At 40.5% G+C, this 25,739-nt stretch overlaps 1 protein-coding gene across 3 annotated transcripts in view; it reads right to left on the minus strand.

The window, feature by feature from the left end:
- FAM171B (family with sequence similarity 171 member B) overlaps positions 1-25,739 on the minus strand; it is a 66,068-nt gene that overhangs the window by 37,017 nt on the left and 3,312 nt on the right. Inside the window, exon 2 of one of the 3 annotated variants that reach the window (XM_016191047.2) lies at positions 9,409-9,514. The exons of the other annotated variants lie outside the window; for them this stretch is intronic. The gene's annotated coding sequence lies outside the window, so the exon portion shown is untranslated. The remainder of the gene's footprint in view (positions 1-9,408; positions 9,515-25,739) is intronic. 3 annotated transcript variants of the gene reach the window in all.

Here is a 25,739-nt window from a genome sequence, read left to right on the forward strand (position 1 = left end):
TTGGGGGGTGGCGGCACACCTGGTTGAGTGCACACGTTACAGGGCACAAAGACCTGGGTTCAAGCCCTCCGTCCCCACCTGCAGGGGGAAGCTTCATGAATGGAGAAGCAGTGTTGCAGCTCTCTCTCTCTCTTTCTCTCTCTCTTTCTCTCTCTCTTTCTCTCTCTCTCTCTCCCTAGCTAGCCTTTTCCCTCTTGAATTCTCTTGGTCACTATTTAATATATAACAAATACAGTAAAATTTAAAACACATTGTCTTTATTAGGCTTTGGGGCTCAGATGAATGTGATTCATGAAACTAGTGAAATGGGAGACACTTCTTCCAGAAGAAGCACTGGACACAGCTCAGCAGGCAGCGGGTCAGAGCTGAGTCACGCGGATCTGGGCTTCATTACTTCTTGCCTTCCCAAAGGGCTCTTTTCCTTAATGGGAATAAATCAACCTGATTTTTAACTTCAACAATACTGTATAAGCTCACTCCATGAAAATTTTCATCCTGGGGGCCGGATGGTAGTGCAGAGGGTTAAGGGCACATGGCGTGAAGCCCAAGGACCAGCGTTAAGGATCCTAGTTCGAGCCCCCGGCTCCCCACCTGCAGGGGGTTGCCTCACAGTCGGTGAAGCAGGTCTGCAGGTGTCTGTTTCTCTCCTCCTCTCTGTCTTCTCGTCCTCTTCTCTCTGTCCTATCCAACAACAATAATAATAACAACAACAATGATAAACAACAAGGGCAATAAAAGGGGAAAAATAAAAATTAAAAATAAAAAAAAAAGAAAACCATCCTGATTTTTATTTTCTTCCCAATTTTTCAGCCTGGGTTAGAATCACTTTACTCATTCACTTGCTCAGTCACAAACCATTTAACATACATTTCTTCAGTAAACTGAACTAAAGTTGACCCTTAAATGGTGCATGGAGTGATAGGTACCCTGACTACCCCCTACACATACAGGTGCAGCTAAAAATCCACATTTAAAAAAATTATTTATTATTTATTATTATTGGATAGAGACAAAGAGAAATTCAAAGAGGAGGGAGAGAGGTGAGGACCAGGGGATTCAGCGAGGTCCTTGCTCACGGTAAGATATGCACTCTACTGGGTGTACACCACCCCCACCAAGCCCCTGAGCAGTCTTTTCACACTACACACTTCTCTTAAGCCTCTGTCTATATTTTCAGCATATTTTATTAGCAAGAACATTCCGACACATAACCTCTGATTTTTCTTTTTTTTTTTAGTATTATAAACGCATGTGGTCCACTTATTTTCTAAATGTTGACTGAAAGAACAAATAAGTGAAATGCTGACTGAAAATCTTATAAAATGCAGTACTATTAACTCGGAAAAAAATCCATGTGATACATCACTTCATCTGAAGTTTCAATGATTTCCTGGCAAGAAAAAGTAATAGGTCAAAGGGATTCATTGCTTAAAGCTTCTTGATAAGTATTGCTAAAATGTTCTCCAGAATGTGTTATCCATTTACACTGAAGCATATTCATATTTTATGTTACTGCAGTCAATGTACCAACCTAACTGCTCTTATCTCCTCATGGAGTTAATATAAAAGAGAATACTTCTCAGCAAGCTTTGAAATCACTCTATTTACCTTCCTGTTGGCCTTTCAATACCAAGGCTGCTAGTTGTTTTGTTTGTTTGTTTGTTTTCTTAACATCCTTTCCTAACATCCTCTAGACAGACGGAGAAGCTCTTCTGAAAAAAATTAAATGTATGAACAATCGCTTGACCAAGAATTCAACACACACTATTGGTTGCTGCAAGATTCCACGGGTGAATCCACAGACTTAATTCACAGTAAGTCAAGCAGGAAAGAGCAACTATACCATCTATTTTCCTCTTTACAGAAGGTCACACACCAAGTGCGTTTAAATCAATGAGGAGAAAACAGAACTTATTTAGAACCTGCCAGACACATGCATCAGCATGTCTGTCAGAAAGGGTTTGAAAGATGCCGTTGGCGTTTAGTTGAAGTAGATGAAATTCATACTGTTGGCAAGAGTAGTTAGATCTAAACAGAATTGAGTCCCAACTCAAACATTCTCTCCAGCGCTTCTTTGATGCCTTAGGGAAAGGGAGCACTTTTCCCTGTAGTTAAACATCTGGAAGGAATACTGACAGTAAACAGAAATGCAGATGCTACTTAAACATCCAGCAGATAGCTGACATGTTGGCAAGCTTAGTTTTTGGGTTTTTTTTTTTTTTTTTTGCCTCCAGGGTTATTGCTGGGGCTCACTGCCTGCACCACGAATCCACTGCTCCTGGAGGCCATTTTTCCTCCCTTTTGTTGCCCTTGTTGTTGTAGCCTTGTGATTATTATTGTTGTTGATGTTGTTCGTTGTTGGATAGGACAGACAGAAATGGAGAGAGGAGGGGAAGACAGAGAGGGGGAGAGAAAGACAGACACCTGCAGACCTGCTTCACCGCCTGGGAAGCGACTCCCCTGCAGGTGGGGCGCCGGGGGCTCGAACCGGGATCCTTATGCTTTGCCCCACGTGCGCTTAACCCGCTGCGCTACCACCCGACCTCCAAGCTTAGAAAAAAAAATTTTTGGAAGAAAAGAAATCAACTTAATTTTTTTCTAAGTTAAAAAAAAAAATAGAAACAACGATGAATTTTTGTTGAGAAAACGCGTCTTTCGTGTTCACGGGTAAGTTTCCGGAAAGGTGGTCTGGTCGCTCCCATCACCCCCAGCGTTTAAGAAAAATGAGGTACCTTTTTTTTTTCATTGAAAAGCTAATATAAAATTGGAATGTCTCAACAGACAGAGCAGACATGACAATACATATACAGAAAGCATCCTATAGGAAAGGAAGGTTCATGGGCACCATCAAAACATCTTCAAAAATTCATATATGCATTTAGTCCATTTGAGTAAACATCTACTGAATAAAGCATCCAGTTTGCCAAGGTCAGAATATATAAGATACTTATTCAACTATTTTGTGTCCAAAACTGAGCTATATTTTGGGGTATGTTATCCTAACAAGTATAATAGCATTTCAAATCTGAAGTAGCTCAAAATCTAGTAAGAAGGCATAGAAAATTCTATGAATAGATGATTATGGGTGTACAGAAAAGAAGAATATAAATTGTAAATGAAGGAATGTGGAGTGTTTTCAAGTCAGTATTAACTAAAGTTGAACTTAAATAAATTTTAAAATACAAAGTTAAGGCAAAGATATGTCAGAAAAAACAAGGAACAGCATAAAAAAGAGCACACAAGGCTAAAAAGAAATAAATGCAATGCTTGGGAGTCGGGCAGTAGTGCAGTGGGTTAAGCACAGCTGGCACAAAGCACAAGGACCCCGGGGGAAGGATCCTGATTCGAGCCCCCAGCTCCCCACCTGCAGGGGAGTCGCCTCACAGGCAGTGAAGCAGGTCTGCAGGTGTCTATCTTTCTCTCCCCCTCTGTCTTCCTCTGTTCTCTCCATTTCTCTCTGTCCTAACAACGAGGACATCAACAACAACAATAACTACAACAACAATGAAAAACAAGGGCAACAAAAGGGGAAATTAAAAAATAAATAAATATAAATAAATACAATGCTAAGGGAGTGAGAGTTTAAACAAGAAAGGAAAAAAGTCTGGGGAGAAAATCACACATGGTCTCACTTACATGTGACCAATATACAAAACAAATGAAAAAAAAAATTCAGACTATAGAAACACAACAGCAGGTTATCAGAATGGAAGGGTAAGGGAAATGGGTAAGTCTTGTAAAATGAGGCCTATTATTTGGTGAAGACAAGATGTTTGGTGACAAATATATATATATATACATACACACATACATATGTATATGTATGTATATATATATATATTTGTTTATTTATGAAAACATATTTCTGAGACACACACAATGGTATGACTCAATGGGAACTATGAGAAAAAATGAACTTCTTTCTACTGTCTATGTAATGAAGGTTGGCCAATATATGGCAAGGCCTTTAAGAGCAGTATAGAAAGAATTCATTGAAAGTAGTTTGTAAAGTGAACTCAGATAGTGAGAAGCTGAAGGTAGCCAAGGAAAGAGTTCAGCATCTGATACAGACAGAGCAGAGACAGTCTGAAGGACAGGAAAGAAATCACCATCTGGCAACTGGCATAATGAGACCAAGAGAAACTCTTAAAACATTATAGGATTTTTGAGCTCCAACAACTAGAAAAGAAATATTTTTTTAACCATTAGTTACTGAATACCAGATAATTATCCATCGAGGTGTGGGCGAGCCAAACAGAATGAGTAAGAGATACTCTAGGCACTCTGTAGAATAAATGGAGATAGCACAATAGTTATGCAGACTCTCATGCCTGAAGCACCCAGGTCCCAGGTTCAGGTTCAACCCTCCTGCAGATCACCACCATATGCAAGAGCTGAGCAATGCTCTGAGAAAAGAAAGTTAAGAAAGAAAAAAGAGCAGAGAAAGGAGAAGTCCTGTGAAGACTGCAGACGAATCAGTGAGCCATTTAACTGCATGCCAACAATCTTTCAATACATCAAGGTCTGTGTATGAAGTCCCAGTAGGGACACCAAACCACACCTGACAAGCCCACAAAGGATCCTGCAAAACATGAAATTTAAGCTGGCAGCAGAATGTTTCACTCACACCTTAACAAGTAGAAGCTAGTCAAGTGGAAGAATTCTAGGCAGTGACCAAAACCCTCCAATTTCTTTTATTTTATGTCTATACGAGACCTGAGACATCAAAGGGCAGGAACTATAGCTAGAAGATGTTGACAAAAGCATAAAATGAGGTGGAAAGTTTACATAACTCTGGTGGTGGAAATTACGTGGAATCGTACCCCTCTTATCCTGTGATCTTGTTGATATTTTTTATTTATAAATAAATTTGATTTTTTTTGGGGGGGTAGGATAGAGAGAAGTCAAGAGAGGAAGGGAATACAGAGAGGAGGAGAGAAAGACAGACACCTGCAGACCTGCTTCACCGCCTGTGAAGCGACTCCCCTGCAGGTGGGGAGCCAGGGGCTCGAACTGGGATCCTTACACTGGTCCCTGTGCTTTGCGCCATGTGCGCCTAACCCGCTGCGCTACCAACCAGCCTCCTATTTATAAATAAATTAATGATAACAATTTTTTTAAAAGGAGGTAGAAAAGAGACAGAAGAGTAAATTTAAACAAAAGCACTCATTAAAATAGGCTCAACTATTTCTTCCTGGAAAAAAATGTAAACAAGCTCTCAAGATCAGTATAGTTCAAACCTTAAGGTTTTCCCTCTTTATAGCAGGGAGATTCTTTAATTCCTCTGAAAATATGATGGCAACACCTGGTTGTATGCACACATTATGGTGCACAAGGACCTGGGTTCAAGCCCCTAATCCCCACCTGCAGGGGAAATGCTTCATGAGCGGTAAAGTACCTGTGCTGCCCCTATCTCTCCGTCTCTCTCTCTTCGCCCCTCATGACTCCCCCTTCCCTCTAAATTTCTGTCTACATTAGGAAGGAAGGAAGGGAGGAAGGAAGGAAGGAAGGAAGGGAGGGAGGGAGGGAGGGAGGGAGGGAGGGAGGAAGGAAGGAAGGAAGGGAGGAAGGAAGGAAGGAAGGAAGGAAGGGAAAGAGGAAGAGAAAAGAAATGAGGAGAGGGAGGGAGTGTGAGGGAGACCTGCAATGATCTGAATTAAAAAAAATGAACTCTAATTCAAATAAGAGAGTTTATGTACTCAACATTTGCTAAGCAAAAAACATTAACATTGGTTGATAACACTTTATGCTTACTGAGTTCCAGCATTGTGTGTTGGATATATTAACTTACTTCTACTTCTAGAAACCTAAATAAATATTTTCTTCCCAATTAAAAAGTGAGGAAACAGGAATCAAAAAAGAAGTTTATCCAGCTCTCAGTCCTAAAATATGCTCATGACAGCATGTTTCTCAATTAAAGTCATTATCCTTTTCCAAGTAAGCTGAGTGTCTGTCCAGTGATGTAACACCAAGAACATTAAATGAGTGTGCATTTGTTATTTTCCTTATCTCAAGCAATGGCAAAGATGGAGAGGGGCGAATTTATTACAAATCCAGTCAGACACTTTACATTTTACTACCTCAAATCTGAATATAGGTTTCTTTGCAGAAGTTATATATAACAAAAATTCTGAAGCAGTTAAATGTGAAAACAAATTATACAAGCAAAACAAAACAAAAGAAGTTCTTAAAAGCCTGAAACACTGTTCTGTAGCCATGGCAATAAGTAACCACAACAACAAGCTTGGTGGCCATGGCCGGGGAATACAGACTGAGACTGACAGGAACTCAGAGGTCCTGTGCTTCATAAGAATAGATAAGCAGGTGTGGGCCTGGGTCATTGTAACTGTCTGGGACTTACACTCTGTCCTCATCCGGCTTTCTAGTCCTGTTCTCAACTCTGACACCCGCTTCCCAGATAATACTTTCAGCCCATCTGCATGTTAGTTATTAGGCGCAAGCAGAAATGACTAAAGTCATGGGCCCCTTTGGAACGTATCTCAAATAGACTTCCTAGATATTGTAGTCCTTTTTTTCTGTTCCCCCTTCAATTTATAGTCCAGTTGTTCTCACATGGGTTCAGTTCTCATGATAGGTGTCTGCAGAACCCTCTCAGCCCCAGTTTAATCTTTTCCACCATCATGCACCAAGATCCCAACACCCTCTCCAGAGTTCTCTGCTTTGGTTCTGTACATCACTCTGAGTTTGGGTTTCCCTTTGTGTACAGTTTATCGAAACAGGAAAAAGTGACACAAATCTTGGGGTCGTAATTTACTGTGAATAGTGAGTGAGAGAGTCCTGGCTTGACTCTATCATTTTTATTCTTTTTTATATTTATTTTCCCTTTTGTTGCCCTTTTTTTTTATTGTTGTTGTAGTTATTGATATTGTCATCGTTGTTAGATAGGACAGAGAAATGGAATGAGGAAGAGAAGACAGAGAGGGGGAGAGGAAGATAGACACCTGCAGACCTGCTTCACCGCCTGTGAAGTGACTCCCCTGCAGGTGGGGAGTTGGGAGATCGAACCCGGATCCTTATGCCGGTCCTTGTGCTTCGCGTCATGTGTGCTTAACCCGCTGCGCTAACGCCCGACTCCCTACTCTATCATTTTTATATCTTAAAAGAGAGAGAAATCTGAAGCAGACAGAGCAAAAAAGCTAATATCTTATTAATTTCAGTGATTAACACGTGGGTATCCACTTTCTAGGTTATATTTCTACATATTTGGGATCTTTGGTAATTTAGATAAAACAAAAATGGAATGCAAATGGAACGCTTATTCCTACAGTACTTAAATCAGCCAATATAAAAATAAAAACCAAAATCTTAGTTGATTTCTGGCTTTCCTTTCTGCCTGCTATTCTTTTTTTTTTAACTTATCTTTATTTATTTATTGGATAGAGATAGCCAGAAATAGAGAGGGAAGGGGGAGATAGAGACAGAGAGACACCTGTAGCCCTGCTTCACCACCCGTGAAGCTTTCCCCCTGTAGGTGGGGACGGGGGAGGGGGGGGGGCTCGAACCCGGGCCCTTGCACATTGTAACCTGTGCGCTCAACCAGGCACGCCACCACCCGGCCCCATCTGCCTGCTATTCTTACACTGACAATCTATTAAAATACATTCTGTCTACTGCTTCCTAGTTTTTCCATGAACTCTAGGCTCTGTTATGTAGCCTCTAGAATTGTGGTGACTGAAGAAACAGGTGACTGCACACAACCACCAGAAGAAAAAAAAAATCAGTCTTTACTAGCTGAAAGTTTGTCTCTCCTGACACCACGGCACTTTGAAATTCTAACTTGCGCTATATTGTGCTCAGACAGGACTATCCTCTCTCTACTTTCCAAATGTTAAATTCCTCCAGAACAGGCAACTTACACTTTTCAAAAAGTCAGAAATTCTGCACAGTAAGTTTTCGGCTACAGTTGCTTTCTTGAATTTGAGGACTACGATATGTTATCCTGTCTTTCTGTCTGAATAATTTCCCTTCTTAAATTTTTCAAATTCTCTTATTTAATTATTAATTATTAATTATGGGGCCGGGTGGTGGCGCACCTGGCTGAGCAGACATGTTGCAGTGCACAAGGACCCAGGTTCAAGCCTCTATTCCCCAACTGTGGGGAGAAGCTTTGCGAGTGGTGAAGCAGGGCTGCAGGTGTCTCTCTGTCTCTCTCTCTCTCTTTTTCTATCACCCATTCCCTCTCAATTTCTGGCTGTCTCTATCCAATAAATAAAGATAGTAAAAAAATCTTTTTAAAATTATTAATTACTGGATCTTACAGACAACAAAAATTAAATTACTTTTTAAAATTCCTTCTCTTATGACGAAGTCTGAGACAACAGTGAAAGCTTGGTTCTGTGGCCCCAGGTTCCATTCAGAGCTGAGCAGTGCTCTACTTGAGTGTTCTCTCTCTCTCTCTCTCTCTCCATACCTCTTATTAAATTAAAGTAAACAAAACAGTTTTAAAACAACTGAGCAACTGAAGTCAAATCCTTTTTTTTTTGCCTCCAGGATTATCATCACTTGGGTTCGGTACCTGCACTGTGAATCCAGTGTTCCTGGAGGCCATTTTCCCCATTTTGTTGCCCTTGTTATTGAGCTTGCTGTAGTTGTTATTGTTGTCATAGCTGTTGTTGTTGTTGTTGGACAGGACAGAGAAATAGAGAGAGGAGGGGAAGACAGAAAAGGGGAGAGAAAGACACCTGCAGACCTGCTTCACTGCTTGTGAAGCGACCTCTCTGCAGGTGGGGAGCTGGGGGCTCGAACCGGGATCCTTATTCAGGTCCTTGTGCTTTGCATCACATGTGCTTAACCTGCTGCACTACTGCCCGACCCCCCACCCCCCGAAGTCAAATCTTCTATTTAGCTAGCCAATTACACTAGCCCATGACAGACCTGTCAATTCCACCTAATCAGTCTGGAAGCAAATAATTACCCAGCAACTCTGCAATTTAAGAAACAATGACTATCAACTTGGTAGAAGCCCAGCTGCCAATTTCATCTCTAGATGTACTGAACATAAGTAATCCATGTGAATGAAATGCCTGGACTCATTGTTTCTGGATTAAAAATAATTCTTAACTGCTTGGTGTGATTTCCTTTGGTCCTACCAACTTTCTAAACAGCCATCTGGTTTACTTTAATTTGAATCTGAGTCCTATCACAACTAGGAATTTTTAGCAAATTTCTGGATCAATTCTATTTGGTCTTCCTAATTTAAAACTTTTTCCCTGCTTCCTGTTTATGGAAATCAGAATGGCAAGTAATTTCTAACACTTTTCCCTTAATACATTGTTTATAATTCTATTTCAGCCTTCCACCCCCTCTTTCCTGTAAAACATTTACTTGTGAACATGATTAACATTAAGAAATGTGAAATTTTCTACTTATGGCAAGTGCTATACCAACCTGAGAATTCAATGGAGCTCTGCTTTCACAGAACAGCCCTCCGGATCTAATCAATGTTAATCAATCAGCTGCCTCCATTAGGATGTGAATACTCTTCTCTGCAGAGCTAGAGAGAAACATAATTTACTAATCCTCTGTGGCATAGGTTCAAAAATAAAGATCTCATCTGCTTGGCAACAGAATTTTGTTCTGAAAGAGAGTATTTCAAGACATATTGTTTTAATGGACAAATAATACTCCCTCGCACAATGCCAAAGCCAGCAAAGAGAGCTGGGATTTTTTCCACCAAGTAGAAATGCTATCTTTTCATACACAGTGTTCTAATAGGACCAGAGCCAACATTCGTCGCTTATTTGTATGCTGAAAATCCCTAGCTGATGTTAAGATTCTGTGGTCAGAAAAAAAAAACAAAAAGAAAGAAAGAAAAAAACAAAAGAATATGGAAAATGATTGTTTTGAGTTCAGCTTGGAGAGCCAATCTGTCCTCTCAGCAAAACGAAAGGAATCAATATGAGAGTCAAAGCTTGAAACTCACAGATGAATACTTACTAGGGTTTGGCTTTCCAAATATATCTGCCGTGCTTACTTGCCTCCTTTTGGTTATGTCCCAAAGACAATGTTGTTTAGGGGTAGGCTTAAAGGAAACCAGTCATCTTGTTCCACAATACGCTTCGATAATTCTTATTGCAGAAACATTTATACTCTGAGTCAATTTACAGAAAACATAATAAAGCAGTGAAGAACATCTAGCCTCATTTACTAAAAGACTCAAAAATTAAAGTATCAGTCTTTCTGCCAAACTTAGTATCATGGGCTAAAAAATCAAGACAAAAGATTCATAATTCTAAGATATATCATTTACTAGCCATCACCTCTAGTGCAAGCCCAGAATAGAGGATGACCAAGTCTTGGTTTGTATGGGGAAGAATGGATTTTACAGCTTTTTGTTTAAATAAAAAAAATGCAAGGACAGCAAAGTAAAGGCCCATACCCTTCATCTATTAAATAAATTAAAAATCACTCGTAGAGAGCAATTATAAAGTATCCATAAGTTCTATCCATTCCTCATCTGTCAACTCTAAAACCTAACAAATCTGCAAGGTACACACCACACTGTCTTTATCTCAGAAAAAAAAGGAAAGAAGTCTGCCCACGTGTAGCACCTCCCGGATGGGGAAGAGCAGATTTTAAACTCCAGTTGCCCCAACTCCAGAGTTCAAGACGGCCACCAAACTACGCAGGCCTGGAATGACCCCTCTTGTGGTAAAGACAGTCATCACAGAAGCGCATGTGAGTGCACACAGCAGAGTTCTGCCAGGACCAACCCCCCCCTAAAGCCTGCCACCCCTTGCAGCCCTCATCACAGGGCCCTCACGGGTCTCAAGGTCATGACCTTTTTCTCCAACTTTACCATCATGACCATCGTTCAACTAGTCACTGAGTATTTTAAAGTAACAAGAAAACTGGTGAGAGACCACACATTGACACTTTTCCTAGCAAAGAGAAATTTAGTTTGGTAATTACTGAGGACAGGTTTGGTAACATCTATTTACTATGTACATTTGAAGATTTCTTTTTTACAAGTCAGAGGCCCTATGACAGTATTTTAAGGGGGGGGGGAACACTCCTGTTTAGAATCCCAGGGACATCTAAAGTGGTTCTCTAGTGTGAGGGGGGAAATTGAAGGTGAGAAAAGGAGGGAAGCAGTTGTGAGAGGCTGAAGGCTATTATCAAGCCCCCGGCTCCCCACCTGCAGGGGAGTCACTTCACAGGCGGTGAAGCAGGTCTGCAGGTGTCTGTCTTTCTCTCCCCCTCTCTGTCTTCCCTTCCTCTCTCCACTTCTCTCTGTCCTATCCAACAACGAACGGTATCAACAATAACAATAATAACCACAACAAGGGCAACAAAAGGGGGGAAAATGGCCTCCAGGAGCAGTGGACTCATGGTGCAAGCACTGAGCCTCAGCAATAACCCTGGAGGCAAAAAAAAAAAAAAAAAAAAACCCAGTGAGTGCCAATACTAAGCGAGGATTCCAGGTTCTCCTAGTTAGTTGCTGAGAAAAAGGGTTGGAACAGAGGAAGTCTGTTGGCCTGACAGTGCCGTTCATTAAATAGATTTACAAACTGTCTCTTCCATATAAATGCAGGCCACATTCTGTAAGGTGGTATATATAGGCAGGGATATAACTTCCTTCCTAGTCTATCCAAAAGTCCCAGAAGATAGCATTCCGTACAGGCATCCTAGCAAGCTAACTCCCTGGAACTCCAGCCCCAGGGAGAAGAGCCAGAGCCAGGCCATATGCTCTCCAGCTGTCTCAGCGTCTCGGCTAGTCTGGGAGATTCACAGAATTTCAGGGATTAGATGCACTGCAAGTGCTTTATCAGTAAGAGTGCATTTCAATTGTGCCCACGTTAATACAACAGTGTGTGAGTCGGGCGGTAGCACAGCGGGTTAAGCGCACGTGGCGCAAAGCGCAAGGACCAGAGTAAGGATCCTGGTTGGAGCCCCCGGCTCCCCACCTGCAGGGGAGTCGCTTCACAGGCAGTGAAGCAGATTTGCAGGTGTCTTGTCTTTCTCTCCCCCTCTCCGTCTTCCCCTCCTCTCTCCACTTCTCTCTATCCTGTCTAACAACAACAACAATAATAACTACAGCAACAATAAAAAACAGGGACAACAAAAGGGAAAATAAATATTAAAAAATTTTTTAAAAAGAAATACAACAGTGTTTATATACTAAGTAGCTCACGGCCTTGGTGATTTTCAGTTTAATGGCCTCTTGCTAGAAGTGAATAAATACATCTTTAACCTTACTGAAGAATAAGCTCATAAATATATTAAATTCCTCTCCATTTTCATCAAGCTTTCCTAGTAGTTAGTGTAAAAAAAAAATCATGTGACAGTCTCATGTGATTATATTTAAAAGTTTCAATTTAGAAGTTGTAAAGCCAATCTCTAATATATATATATACATGTGTATATATATCCATATATATTTTAAATAACTATTGCCTTGTAAGTGAGTGTGAAAATGGAACTTGAGATTGCTGAGAGGGAATTGAGAAGAAAAATCGTTTTCATGAGAGCGTGGGGAGATAACCAGGACCCTAGCACCGATATTAATGCCAGGATATGGGAGAGATCTGGACACGGTTCCTCTGTGCTGAGGACTGGCGTATCAATGCATAAGTACAGTGTGGCGAGGGGAGCGCACTCTGCTGTTGCAGCGCATGAAGGATTTCTGCATGTACCGCGTAGAGGCGAAAGGTGTCACTGCCAGCGCAAAGAAATAGGTCTAACTTGACAGCAGTGGGGCTGAGCTTTTCATTGTCTTGAGTCCCTCAATTTCATTATTTAATGAGAGAAAGCGCATCATCAGTCTACTGTCTTCAAGAAAAGTGTGGGATAATATACATTATCTTTTTTTGGACAAGAAAGTAGGAAATAAAAAGGACACCAAAGGGGGAAACAGAATTATATTGTTGTCACAGAAAGAAATAGAAAAAAAGAGATCTAAATCCAAAATAAGTATTTGGCTCTGCCATTCTTCCTTTCTCTGTCTTCCTCCCTCCCTCCCTCTCTCTTTCCTCCTTCCTTTCCTGCCTTCCTACATGGTTTTGAAACTTTAAATGTGCTTTCTTCCGGTAAAAGGTCAAACTATTTTGGTCCTAACTTATGTCCACCATATCCCACATGCCTCTCTCATGGAGCACTTATCACACTGAGCTGCCTTTTGTCTCCTATCCCCCGACTAGGTATTCTCTATAGTCCGTGATGATAAAGTACCCAGAAAACACTACTCAATGAGTTTGGGTTTTAAAAAGCAAAGAAATCAGGAGTCGGGCGGTAGCGCAGTGGGTTAAGCGCAGGTGGCGCAAAGCGCAAGGACCAGCGTAAGGATCCCGGTTCCAGCCCCCTGGCTTCCCACCTGCACTTCATACGCAGTGAAGCAAGTCTGCATGTGTCTTTGTCTTGCCCTCCACTCTTGAATTTTTCTCTGTCCTATCCAACAACAACAACATCAATAACAACAACAATAAAACAGGGGCAACAAAAGGGAATAAATAAATAAATAAATAAGCAAAGAAATCAATCATGATAGGAAGATTACATTACCTCCAACCTCAAGCATCAACCAACATCTGTTGTACCGAGTTCAAATAAACACATTAACACATTAGAGTGGATGTTGCTCTTGACCCAAAACTTTCACGTTTCAGTTACTGCAGCCTTTCTTCCCATATAATATTCCATCCACACAAGATAGTTCCAAGTTGGGAATAAAAGATACTCACTGGTGTAATACTTCTATGGAGCTATTCATTCAATAACTATTTATACAGAAATCCAGCCCCTGGGAGTCCGATGGTAGCGCAAAGTGCAAGGACCAGAGTAAGGATCCTGGTTCAAGCTCCTGGCTCCCCACCTCGAAGGGAGTCACTTCACAGGCGGTGAAGCAGGTCTGCAGGTGTCTGTCTTTCTCTCCCCCTCTCTGTCTTCCCCTCCTCTCTCCATTTCTCTCTATCCTATCCAACAACAATGACATCGATAACAACAATAATAAAAAAAAAAGAAATCCAGCCCCTAGGAAAACAATTATCACTGAACCTGATAACATCTGGCTTCCAGTTTAGAGGGGAAAAAATAGAGGTACATCAAAGAGATGCCTTGCCACAAATCAACTAGAGATCCTGAGCATGTAGGAGACATGCATGAGAGAGCATAAGAGAGGAACCCACCTCAGACTGGAAAATCAAAGAAAGATTTTCAACTGAAGTGCTTCTAACTGTTTCTAAGACTTGTGAGAACTATGGCAGCTGGGGGGGGAGGGGGTGATACAGAGTGCCGGTGGTTGGTGTGGTACTGTAATCTTACAATATTGTAACCTACTAATCATAAATAAAAAGGTGGGGGGAAAACAAGAAATGTTTTTAAGCTAGTATTTGGGATTGAGGAAGTGTCTGTTGTTGTTGCTGCTTTCTGTCTGTATACAGAGAAATGATCTGTATAAAGTTCCTTAAGTATCAAGCCTGTCACTCTCAAGTACAGAGAACTGAAGTCTGACAGCAAGGTAAGAAAAAAAAAAAAAGAGAAACTGAGATTAGAATGGTAAACCATGCATTCTTAAATATCATATTGAGCCCTTTAGTTCAGTCTTCAATACAATGGAAAGCCTGGTCACATTTGAACTTAAAAATAATCACCAGGGTGGTCTGGAAGGTGGCACAGCGGATAAAGTGTTGGACTCTGAAGCGTGAGGTCCTGAGTTCAACCCCTGATAGCACATGTATAAGAGTGAAGCCTAATTTTCTTCCTCTCTCCTCCTAGCCCTCTCATTAATTAATAAATAAATAAAAGTCCTTTTAAAAAAATCACTAAGAGGGCAGTGATACAGTTCACTTGGATAGTAAGTTCATTTACTTTTTGTTCAAGCCTGGCTACCACAACACTGAAAAAAAAAAACTCTGGTGCTATGGTATCTTTCCCTTAATATTGCTCTATGTTTCCACCTGAAAAAAAAAAAAATGTCTAGAGTGGTGAAACCTGAATGATGGCCAAGAACAAACTATTAATAACCACCACTGCAAGGAAGGAATGATCCCCACAGCTGTCTTAGAGCATATGGATTGAGAGAGTCAGAAACAAGACATAATATACCTGAATGCCTGAATTAATTAATTAAAACCCGAATGAGAGTAGAGGAGCATGAACTAAGGCAATGAAGATGGACAAAGATCAACAGACAAAGAATACTTAGGGAAGCAAACTCGATGGGTATTGGTGATCTATCAAAATGGAAAGATGGAAGGAAAGAAGAAAGGAAGGGGAAATGACAAAGACAGTATCCTTGGCTCTTTCGTGTTGGCTACTGGAGCACTTTTTAGGTCTCCAATAACAATATGGAAAGATGAAGGGTTAGGCTGGTCAATAGATAGAAACACCTAGTTACAAGATAAATTCTAGAGATGCGATGTATAACATGGAAGCTATTACTGGCGCCAGGGGTGGGGTGAGGAGAGAACATAAGAAAAAACACACAGCAGAACTTGGACTGGCTTTGGTGTATTTTACCCAAGTAAAGGACTCTGGGGGCAGGAAGGGAGTTTCATGTCCTGGAACATGATGGTGGAGGAGGACTAGGTAGGGGGTTAGAGTGTTATGTGGAAAACTGGGAAATTGTTACACACGTACCAACTACCGTATTTTACTGTCGACTGTAAACCATTAATCTCCCAATAAAAGGGCGGGATTAAGAAGACAGTTTTTATTCTGGGAGGTGTGGTGGAAAATCAAGAGTCCCTTTTAGGCCATGCTTGAGCTGAAATACTAGTGACACCTTAAGAGTGAAGTAAAAAGGCATATAAGGAGAAGATGGGTTTCACTGAGTTTACCAGTATTAATTCTGACAGGCTAAGACTGCACTGGTGAGGAAGAGTTCAGCTAGTAACTATTTAAGTTCAGCTGCAGACTTAAATAGCTATTAACTGAAATTACTGTTTTGATTGCAAAACTGTATGGAGACCAAAGATTAATGCTAGTTTCAGAAGGGAAGAAAGGGTTGAGGTTTTATAAAACCTTCTTTGGAACTAGCAAGCAGGGTAGATAGACACTTATCAGCTAAAACAGACTGAAGTTTATAGTCTGGTGTGGAGAGATTTGATGACTCACAAATTCAGCAGAATCCTTATTAAAACCCCTTAACTTAATTTTAATGACATTATCTTTCAGGGTGAAAAATGAAAGCCAAGACACATGGTTTCTGGATTGACTGCCACAAAATTTTAAGCCAATAACTTTTTCAGGGATGCCACATCCACCTCCCTTATCATATAAAAATCTGGATATAAAATAATTCTTGATGTGGTCCGGGAGGTGGTGCAGTGATAAAGCTTTGGACTCTCAAGCGTGAGGTCCTAAGTTCGATCCCCGGCAGCACATGTGCCAGAGTGAGGTCTGGTTCTTTCTCTCTCCTCCTTTCTTTCTCATAAATAAATAAATCTAAAAAATAAGTAAAATAACTCTTGATTTTCTATCCCCACCTTCCAGAATAAAAACCTTCTACCTAATTTCCTTTCTCTCTCTCTCTGTCTCTATCTCTCTCTGTCTGTCTCTCTCTCTCTCTCTAACTACCATGCTGTACATTGCATGTCTGGAATTTATCTTGTAACTAGATATCTTTAATCTTTTGACCAGCCCTAACCATTCATTTGATTTATCAAAAGATATCTGTTGCATATTGGTAGACGTTTCACAAAATGCAATGGAAAAAAAAAAAAAGGGTTGAAATAACAGAGCAAGCTACCTACATTCTAAGTAAACTGTGCCTTTAAATGTCAAAAACATTCTGCCTATTGGTTAAGCTGTTGTCACACTGAATGATCCTACTCACTACATGTGCACAATAACAGAAAATACCTCACATGTTAAGAAAATACAAAAGCATTGATTCTGAATGCCACCTCTGTTCTTTTCTTATTGAGCCCATTTCCAAAGACCTAATTATCCACGGCAGGTTTTCTTAACCTTTTGGGGGCCAAAGGATTCCTTTGAAAATCTTACAAAAGTCCATTCCTTTGAAAGCCTTACAAAAGTCCTAAGCACTCGATCAATGTAGACTGTACAATTAATTTGTGGGTATGCTTGAATCCCCTATACCTTCTCGGTGGTTCCCTAGAATTTATGCCTTATACCTACAGTGGACAAAAAAATGAACCAGTGGTGAGTACTTTCCACGTCAATAAACACCATTTGATGCACACTCATATATAATATTAATTCTCTTTTTCTTTTTAGCTTCCAAAGTAGTGGCCTCCTATATCTTGACATCTTAAATTGACTGAGTCTCAGTGATTTATAAAACTTCCCAATGTGAAATATTACAATACAGAAGCAATTTTTAAATGCACTTTTTAAAAATTTTTCTGACACACAAACAAGTAGAAGAAAGGGAACATGTATATTACTATCCACTGCAGCCACATTTGTTATGAAGAAAACCATCAAGTTATTCTTAGTCTTACCGGAGTTTGTAACTGCTAGATAGTACTTTAATTTCATTTAAGATGTGGCTGTCTGGCCTCACACAGCTCAATGTACAGAACGTAGCAGCTGGATGTATGAGGTCCTGAAGGTCCCAAGTTCGATCCTTACGTGCTACTCAGCACCCGAGTAGAATAGTACTCTAGTCTCCCAAAAATTAATTTGGGCTGGGAAATATAGCATAGTGGTCATGCAGAAAGACTCTGTTTTTTAATTTTAAGGTATCTCCCAAATTAATATGATAGAGAAAACAAGTCGTGGTCTGGGAGATGGCACAGTGGACAAAGCATTTGACTCTCAAGCATGAGGTCCTGAGTTCAATCCCTGACAACACATGGACCAGCGTGATGTCTGGTTCTCTCTCCCCCCCCCCCATCTTTCTCATTAATAAATAAATAAAATCTTTTAAAAGAAAAAAAGAGAGAAAACGACCTGAGAGGGTAAAAACAAACTACAAAAAGTTAAAATATCATCTACCAATGAAGTTAAACTTTTTTCCAGTCTTTTTAAAAGATCTTTTTTTTTTTTTTTTACATGTTATTGATTTTAATGAAAAAGAACAGAGGAAAAAAAAAAAAAACAGAAAGGGCACAGTACTGCTTAGTGCTGGCTTGTGGTAGTGCTGGGAACTGAACTTGGGACCACTGGGGCATCAGGTATGAAAGTCACTTTGCATTACCATGATGCTGTTCCCCAGGCTGACTTATACTATTTTTATGAGACAGAGAATGAGAGAGAGAAAAATGACTTGAACACTACTCAGATCTGGCATACAGTAGTGTCAGGAATTGAACCTGGGGCCTCTGGTGTGCAAATCTACATTCTAATGTTAAGTTTTTCTCCCGGAACCTAAATGGAGTTTATTTTTCTCTTTTTGTCTCCAAGGTTATCACTGGAGCTCAGTGGCTGTATATACACTGCTCCCAGTGGCCACTTTTTTCCTTTCCTTTTCTGATAGGGACAGAAATGCGGAGGAGGAAAAGACAGTGAACGTAGAGGCAACAGAGACACCAGCAGAACTGTTTTCACCACTTGTGAAACTTCCCCCCTGCGTTCTGGCATTGGAAGGTTGAATCCAGGTCTTTCTACATAGCAGTGTGTGTGCTGTACTCAGTGCACCACTCCCTAGCCCCTGAAATTAATTTTGTTTTTGTTTTTTCTATCAGAGCACTGCTCAGTGCCGGTTTATGGTGGTGCTGGGGACTGAACGTGGGACCTTTGGTGCCTCGGGAATGAAAGTCTTTTTGTGTAACCCTTATGCAATCTCCCCAGCCCTTGAAATCAATTTTCTTTTCTTTTTTTTTTTTTAGGGATGCATGCACTTTCTTTTTACTTTGTTTTATTTATTGGATAGAGACAGAGAGAAATTGAGAAGAAAGGGGGGAGAGAGAGGGAGAGAGACAGAGAGACACCTGCAGCCCTGCTTCACACTGGTGAAGCTTTCCCCCTGCAGATGGGGGCCAGGGGCTAAAAGCTGGATCAATGAAATTAATTTTCTTTTTTCTTTTTTTTTTTAATTATTTTATTTATTTTTGAGAGAGAAAGACACAGAGAAACACCAAAGCACTGCTCAGCTCTGGCTTATGGTGGTTGGGGGATTGAACCTGGGACTTTGAAGCCTCAGGTATGACAGTCTCTTTGCATAACCACTATGCTATCTAACCCCACCCTGAAATGAATGTTATATCTTAAAGCTTCTGTGTTATGACACAGTATCTTAACATGAGCTTAATGAGCACCATCAACTCATGGTTTCAAAGAAGTATAACAGGCTGTAGTTAGTAATGGTGGGAATATGATTATTACCTCATCAGCATCCTCCACCCCACACAGGAAAACGGCACTCGGTAGTATTCACTATACTCACAAACCTTATCAACCCGTATTTCAGAATACTGCCTAGTGTTGGTCATTACGCCAGGTCCCCTGCATTGCTAGATGCTGTGGTCTATTTACATAATCATTGTTTTGCCTGAGACCCGCCCTGCCTGCAGGGTACTGGTTAATCCCACTGGTTAGAACCTTCGCAAAAGGTGCTATGGAAGCTTTCTGTGTTCCCGCTTTTTTTTTTGCTCCATCCCCTCTCCTAGCCATTTCCTTTTCCCACTTGCCACTTCCGGTTAAAGAGATATATAAAAGGCATTGTATCTGATCAATAAAGGAATTGCACTGCTTCCCGCTCAGCCAAGAGTTCCCTGTTCCTCTCCCGCGTCTCTGAGTAAAGTTCTCTCCCCCTCGACGCAACCCGACAGCCTGGTACTGGGGACGGGCAGAAATGAAAGAGCTTAAAAAGTACGTACTCCAGTATGTCTGGAACACGGATTGTGCTTCCACAAAAGGCCAATAAAAGAGACAGATTCTTCAAACAGAATTTTCAAAGCAAACAAAAGCTGTTTTCTTAAGTTTGCGATGTTTTTTGCTGCAATGCCTAAGTCCCATTAGTTCAGAGGTCTCCATGTAAAGACTCTAAAATGTACGTTTTATCAACAGCAAATGGAAACTAATGTCTCTGTTTCCTAGCTAATGTCATTTACACAGGAGAAAATAGAGACGCATTGATTGGGACCTGGTGGTGACACATGTTGAGTCCTAGGTTCACCTACCCCCTACACCACCCCCACCTGCGGGGGAAGCTTTATGAATGACGAAGCAGGGCTGCAGGTGTCTGTTTCTCTCTCTCCATCCCTCTTCCATCTCAGTTTCCATCTGTCTCTGTCCAATAAATGAATACATAATTAATATTTAAAATTTTCTTTATTGGGGATTAATGGTTTACAGTCAACAATAAAATACAATAGTGTGTACACATGGAACATTTCCCAGTTTTCTTTTCTTTTTGAGAGAGATGAGAGGGAGTGAGAGAGAAACACACGGAACATTTCCCAGTTTTCTTTTCTTTTTGAGAGAGATGAGAGGGAGTGAGAGAGAAACACCAGAGCACTGCTCAGCTCTGGCTTATGGTGGTACGGGAGATTGAACCTGCGACTTGGGGAGCTCAGGATTGAGAATCCATTTGCATAACCATTATGCTATCTCCCCCACCCCCAGTTTTCCACATAACAATTCAAACCCCTCTAAGTCCTCTCCTCTGCCATCATGTTCCAGGACCTGAATCCCACCCCCACCCCCACCCCAGAGTCTTTTACTTCGGTGCAAGGCAATAATCTTAAATTCACATTAATTGTGCTAAGTCAAATAAATGAATGACACAGTATTAAAGCTAACCCAGCCAAATAAAACACTGAAAGAGAATCAAGTTCATTATGTATATACTTGGGAAAAGGACTTTGAGAAAAATATTTGGTAGTTTCAGTTCAATCATACTAGAAACACTGAAGACTCACTACTAAAACTAATTGGATTTCAGTCCCCCACACAATGGCATGTGTTTTGTTCAACCTGTAATCAACACCAAGAAATAGCTCCCTTTGGCTATTAAATCCTGGAAGGAAACCATAATCACTCCATATGGGAATATGGCCGGGAGAGCACGAGTACTTTAGATAGAAAAGTAGTCAACTTCGTGGTCCAGGAGGTGGTGCAGTGGATGAAGTGTTGGATTCTCAAGCATGAGGTCCTGAGTTCAATCCCTGGCAGCACATGTACCAGAGTGATGTCTGGTTCTTTCTCTCTCTCTCCTTCTATCTTCATAAATAAATAAATTAAATCTTTTTAAAAAAAAAGTCAACTTCTAATTCCCCTTCTCTTACTCATTTTAAAATTCATTGAATAAATATTAAAAAGTAAAATAAAATAAAAGATCAATGCTTTCACAGATAGGACATTTCTGTATGGTTTCCTTAAATCAAGAAGTTTAAATCAAGCTATTTAAATTTAATAAAAAGTATACAGCAATATTTTATTTTACAATATTATTATTATTATTATTATTATTAGGTCTCCAGGGTTATCACTGGGGCTCGGTGCCTGCACCATGAATCCACTGCTCCTGGAGACCATTTTTTCCCCTTTTATTGCCCTTGTTGTTTAACGTTGCTATTATCAACACTGTTGTTAGTAGTATTGTTATTGTTGTTGTTAGACGGTACAGAGAGAAATGGAGAGAGGAGGGGAAGACAGAGAGGAGGAGAGAAAGACAGACACCTGCAGACCTGCTTCACCGCCTATGAAGCGACCCCCCTGCAGGTGGGGAGCCAGGGGCTCGAACCCGGATCCTTACGCCCGTCCTTGCACTTTGTGCCATGTGCACTTAACCCGCTGCGCTACCGCCCAGTGCCCCTGGTTTCATTTCTATGAGCTAAAACTGGAAATAAGAAGTAATTAAAATCTCCATCCACGGAAGTGATAAGCCTGACTGCAGTAACTTATACAATGGAACGTAGTCCAACAGGAAAAAGAGCATACTACTACTAACCGTGATGAAACCCATGGGTGTTAGACTGAGAAAAGAAGCCTGATTTGAGAGAACATGCTCTATGAATCTCTAGCAAATTCAAAATCCCTTGATGATGTAAACAATCTGAACAGCAGCCATCTCTGGAGAGGGTCAAGCACGGCCTGGAAGAAGGGCACTTATTTCTACTGCCACTGTCTAGATGTTCTAGTCTCTATCTTGGTAGGAAGGATGGTGATACCAGTACACCACTTGTCAAAATAGTGAAGGTCTGTCTGTACTTTCACTGGATGTAGATCTGACCTCTGCACACACATACACAAAGAAATCTAACATAACAGAAATGGGTAGCATGTGGGTGAAAGCAATAAAAATATATAGAATGAAAAAATATATATATATACAGAATGATGGCGGAGGAGGACCTAGGTGTCTGGCCTGTCAGAGTGTTATGTGGGAACCTGAGAAATGTTACTGGTGCGCCAACGACTGTATTATTACTGTCAACTGAAAACCACTAATCCCTCCAGTAAAGGAAAAATAAATTTAACATATAGATACAGAAAGCCTATGTACTTTCTATACATTTGACATTTTTCAAAAAAAATAAAAATAAAAAAATTTAAAAACATACCGTGAAATGTACAATCCAAACTTTTAGGGGCCAGATGGTAGCACACATGTACATATCACTATATACAAGGACCTGGGTTCAAGCCCCCAGGTTCCATCCTGCAGGGGGAACGCCTCATGAGTGGTAAAGCAGGCCTGCAGTTGTCTCGTTCTGCCTATCTCCCCATATCTCTTGATTTCTGTCTCTATTAAATAAAAAAATTAAGTTAAAAATTTTTAAAGAGTAAACTTTTATACTATGAAACTATATGTCTGAAGAAGTTTTCTCTATGTCCATAACACGTATTAGAATCCTCGGAGGTCCCTTTGAGTTTTAAATGGAGAATCTGAAATGGGAGCTCATGATCTCTCCCAGTTTCCCTCACACATTCCTCCTGCATTCCTCCCATCCAGTGGGCCACCAGAGTGAATATGAGATGGTTGTCTGAATGATGACAGGCCCAAATTAATTCTCCCCGATCCACTAAATATTTAGTACAAATGGAGAAGTCAGAACTGTTGTATACACTGATTGAAAACAACTGATTTTATAACTCTCACCCTTATTCTTGATTCTCATTACCATATGAAAACAGTATTTTATATGTTAATGAGAACATGGAAAAATGGTATATTTATAGTCTTATTTCTAAATGCCATCCTTCACTTTTTTAGCCTTACTAATTTTTTCAGCCCTACAAAGACATACAATTTCAGAATCCTAAAATCTAGAGGACTGTATACAGAATCAATAGCTACTTTTTAGTATAAATAAAGGAGGCTCACTTATCTATCAGTCACTAAACAGTGCTAGTTTTCTAAATTATTCCTGAGAAAAGTTTGACACTTTTTCATATGACATATGATCATTATATTCAGAAGCACCAAACAGGCAAAGAATGAAGATGTAGCTATTTAAAGGCATGACAATACCCTTTTAACTAAAAAAAGGATTATAAGTATACTTTAGGTAAAGGATTGTCTTGACAAAAACCTAATAAATAAGTATTGGTATCAGTCAAATCTCTATAAACCACACAACATAAACACTGAAATTAGTTACAATTAAAAATCCCAAATGGATAGGCTTTATGACCTCTGTTTACAAATATTTCTACATGATAATGTCTCTTTATTTTAATATCTCTTCTGCTAACTTGCAGTGAAGAATTCCACAAGATGTTAGAATTCAAATACTCAGAAGGGAAAGACTGATCTCTTGTTTTCATTTATGTATTTGTTAAACAAACCTGCCTATACTATACCAAGTGTTCTTTTAGATATTAGAATTATAATCATGGAGAGGGGAAAGTTCATGCTAACAAGATCTTACATTCTAATAAGGAGAGAATGGCTTCCTTAAAAAGAAAAAAATGCTATGGACAATAAACGTCAGAGGGGAAAATTAGTATGAATGGTTACTGTTTCAGATACCTGGTCAGATAGGTCTCTGGTTACAGTGACATTTATGCAAATCGGAAGGTATAGTGAAGTCAAAGGCAGCGAAACTGATTACTGCAAAGGTTTCAGGTGAGAGGCCACTTGCACACGGAAGAAACAGAGAACCAGAGCAGTGACAGAATCCTGTGGTGCTGTGAGGACTGGGGGTTGGGGGAGAGAGACTGTAGGCCTGGGCACACTATTTTCAGGATCTAACCATCTAATGTGAAGAAATGAGAAGCCACTTCTTCTTCTAGCGTTTGCCCTTCTTCCGTAGCCAGTCAACAGCGTCAGGTTGAGCCTGATGTCAAGTTTCGAGACCTCCTTTGAATCTGGAGAGGTGGCAGTCGTTGACTATGTGGGTCATAGTCTGTCTGGAGCCGCAGGGGCAGTTCGGGTCGTCTCTGGCTCCCCAGCGATGGGACATAGCAGCGCACCGGCCATGGCCTGTTCGATAGCGATGGAGGAGGGCCCGATCATAACGTGCCAGGTCAAAGCCGGGTTGACGCTCGCAGGGGTCTGTGATGAGGTGTTTGTTCTTGACCTCAGCTGACTGCCAGCTCTGTTTCCAAGAGACTGGAACAGAGAAGTTCAGAAGCCACTGAAGGACTGTGAGTAGACATGCTCCTATTGAATGAGTCATAAAAGAATACTCGCTACTGATACATGAGCGGAGACAGAGAAACAAAGGTTGCAGCAGGAAAACCAGTTCAAATTGGAAAACACATTGCCCTTACAAGAATATCTTAGTTAACTTTGTTTATAGGTTGTGCTTCCTTGTTAGACTTGATATGCCACTAATTAAAACAGAAATGAAATACTCTTTTGTTTGGCACTGATTTGTGGAACTAGGGTTCTGAAGGGAAAAAAACGATAGTCCTGATGTCACTTTTCAGGTACTAGTCTGATCTAGTGAATAATGGAATAATGGTTTCTTTTACTGCAGAGAATCTATTGGTAAATAAAACAAAACTGCTTGTTCCCCAGTAACTCTTTTCAAGAATATGCCCCCCCACAAGCAGCAAAACATACCGATACTGTAAGATGCATGATAGACAGGAAGGATTTCATATTTATTGCAGTTATCCATAACTCTCATCACAAGCTATCTATATCACTGCAACTAAAATCCATGTATTTAACTAACATACACTGAGAACAAAAAAAAAGTGCATTGCAAACCATAAGATCCATTATCACTTCTCAGACTTTTGTTTCAGAGGTAAGTCATGAGCTCTCTCCCAGACTGAAGACAGACTCTCAGCCACTGACCTATCTCTGATTCCGTAAGTTTTGCAAACATCATCTCTAACGGCAGGCTCACCCAAACCATGCTGTTAGTTAGCACTTTCAGTTATAAAAAGCCAGGCAAGAAAACCACACCACAACACATACCTTTCAGGACTTTTAGCCCCACTTAGGCTGTTATTAATGGGTGTAAGAGGGTGTCAGTAACACATGCTTTCCCGCACACTTTGGTGATTTCATCCCATGCTCAGAGCACTCTGATAAATTAAATCATCCTGACTGTGTCATGAATCACAGCTGGCTTGCCTGAATATTGCTCTTGGCTGATGAGCAAGCAATACAATATAAGACGCTGATCGTATTCTTCAAAATGTCATTTTCAACACCCTGTATATTGCTACCAGGCAGGGTTTTAGACCAAAAAAAAAAGGGGGGGGGGGCTTTAAGGGAATTCAATTTTCTTTTGCAGAAACCTAAGCCTGTTTATAGAAAAATGTCTTTCTTTTTCTTCCTTTCCATGCAGTAGCAGCATTTACAGTGGGCAAAGTACTAGGGTGGGGTGGGGAGGGGGGGTGAAGAAGCTATTAAAATAGATACTTCAGCATTCAGGTCAGCTTTACGGGGACAGGAGAAAAAACCA

This window comes from Erinaceus europaeus, chromosome 18, assembly GCF_950295315.1.
Source record: "Erinaceus europaeus chromosome 18, mEriEur2.1, whole genome shotgun sequence".
NCBI lineage: Eukaryota > Metazoa > Chordata > Mammalia > Eulipotyphla > Erinaceidae > Erinaceus > Erinaceus europaeus.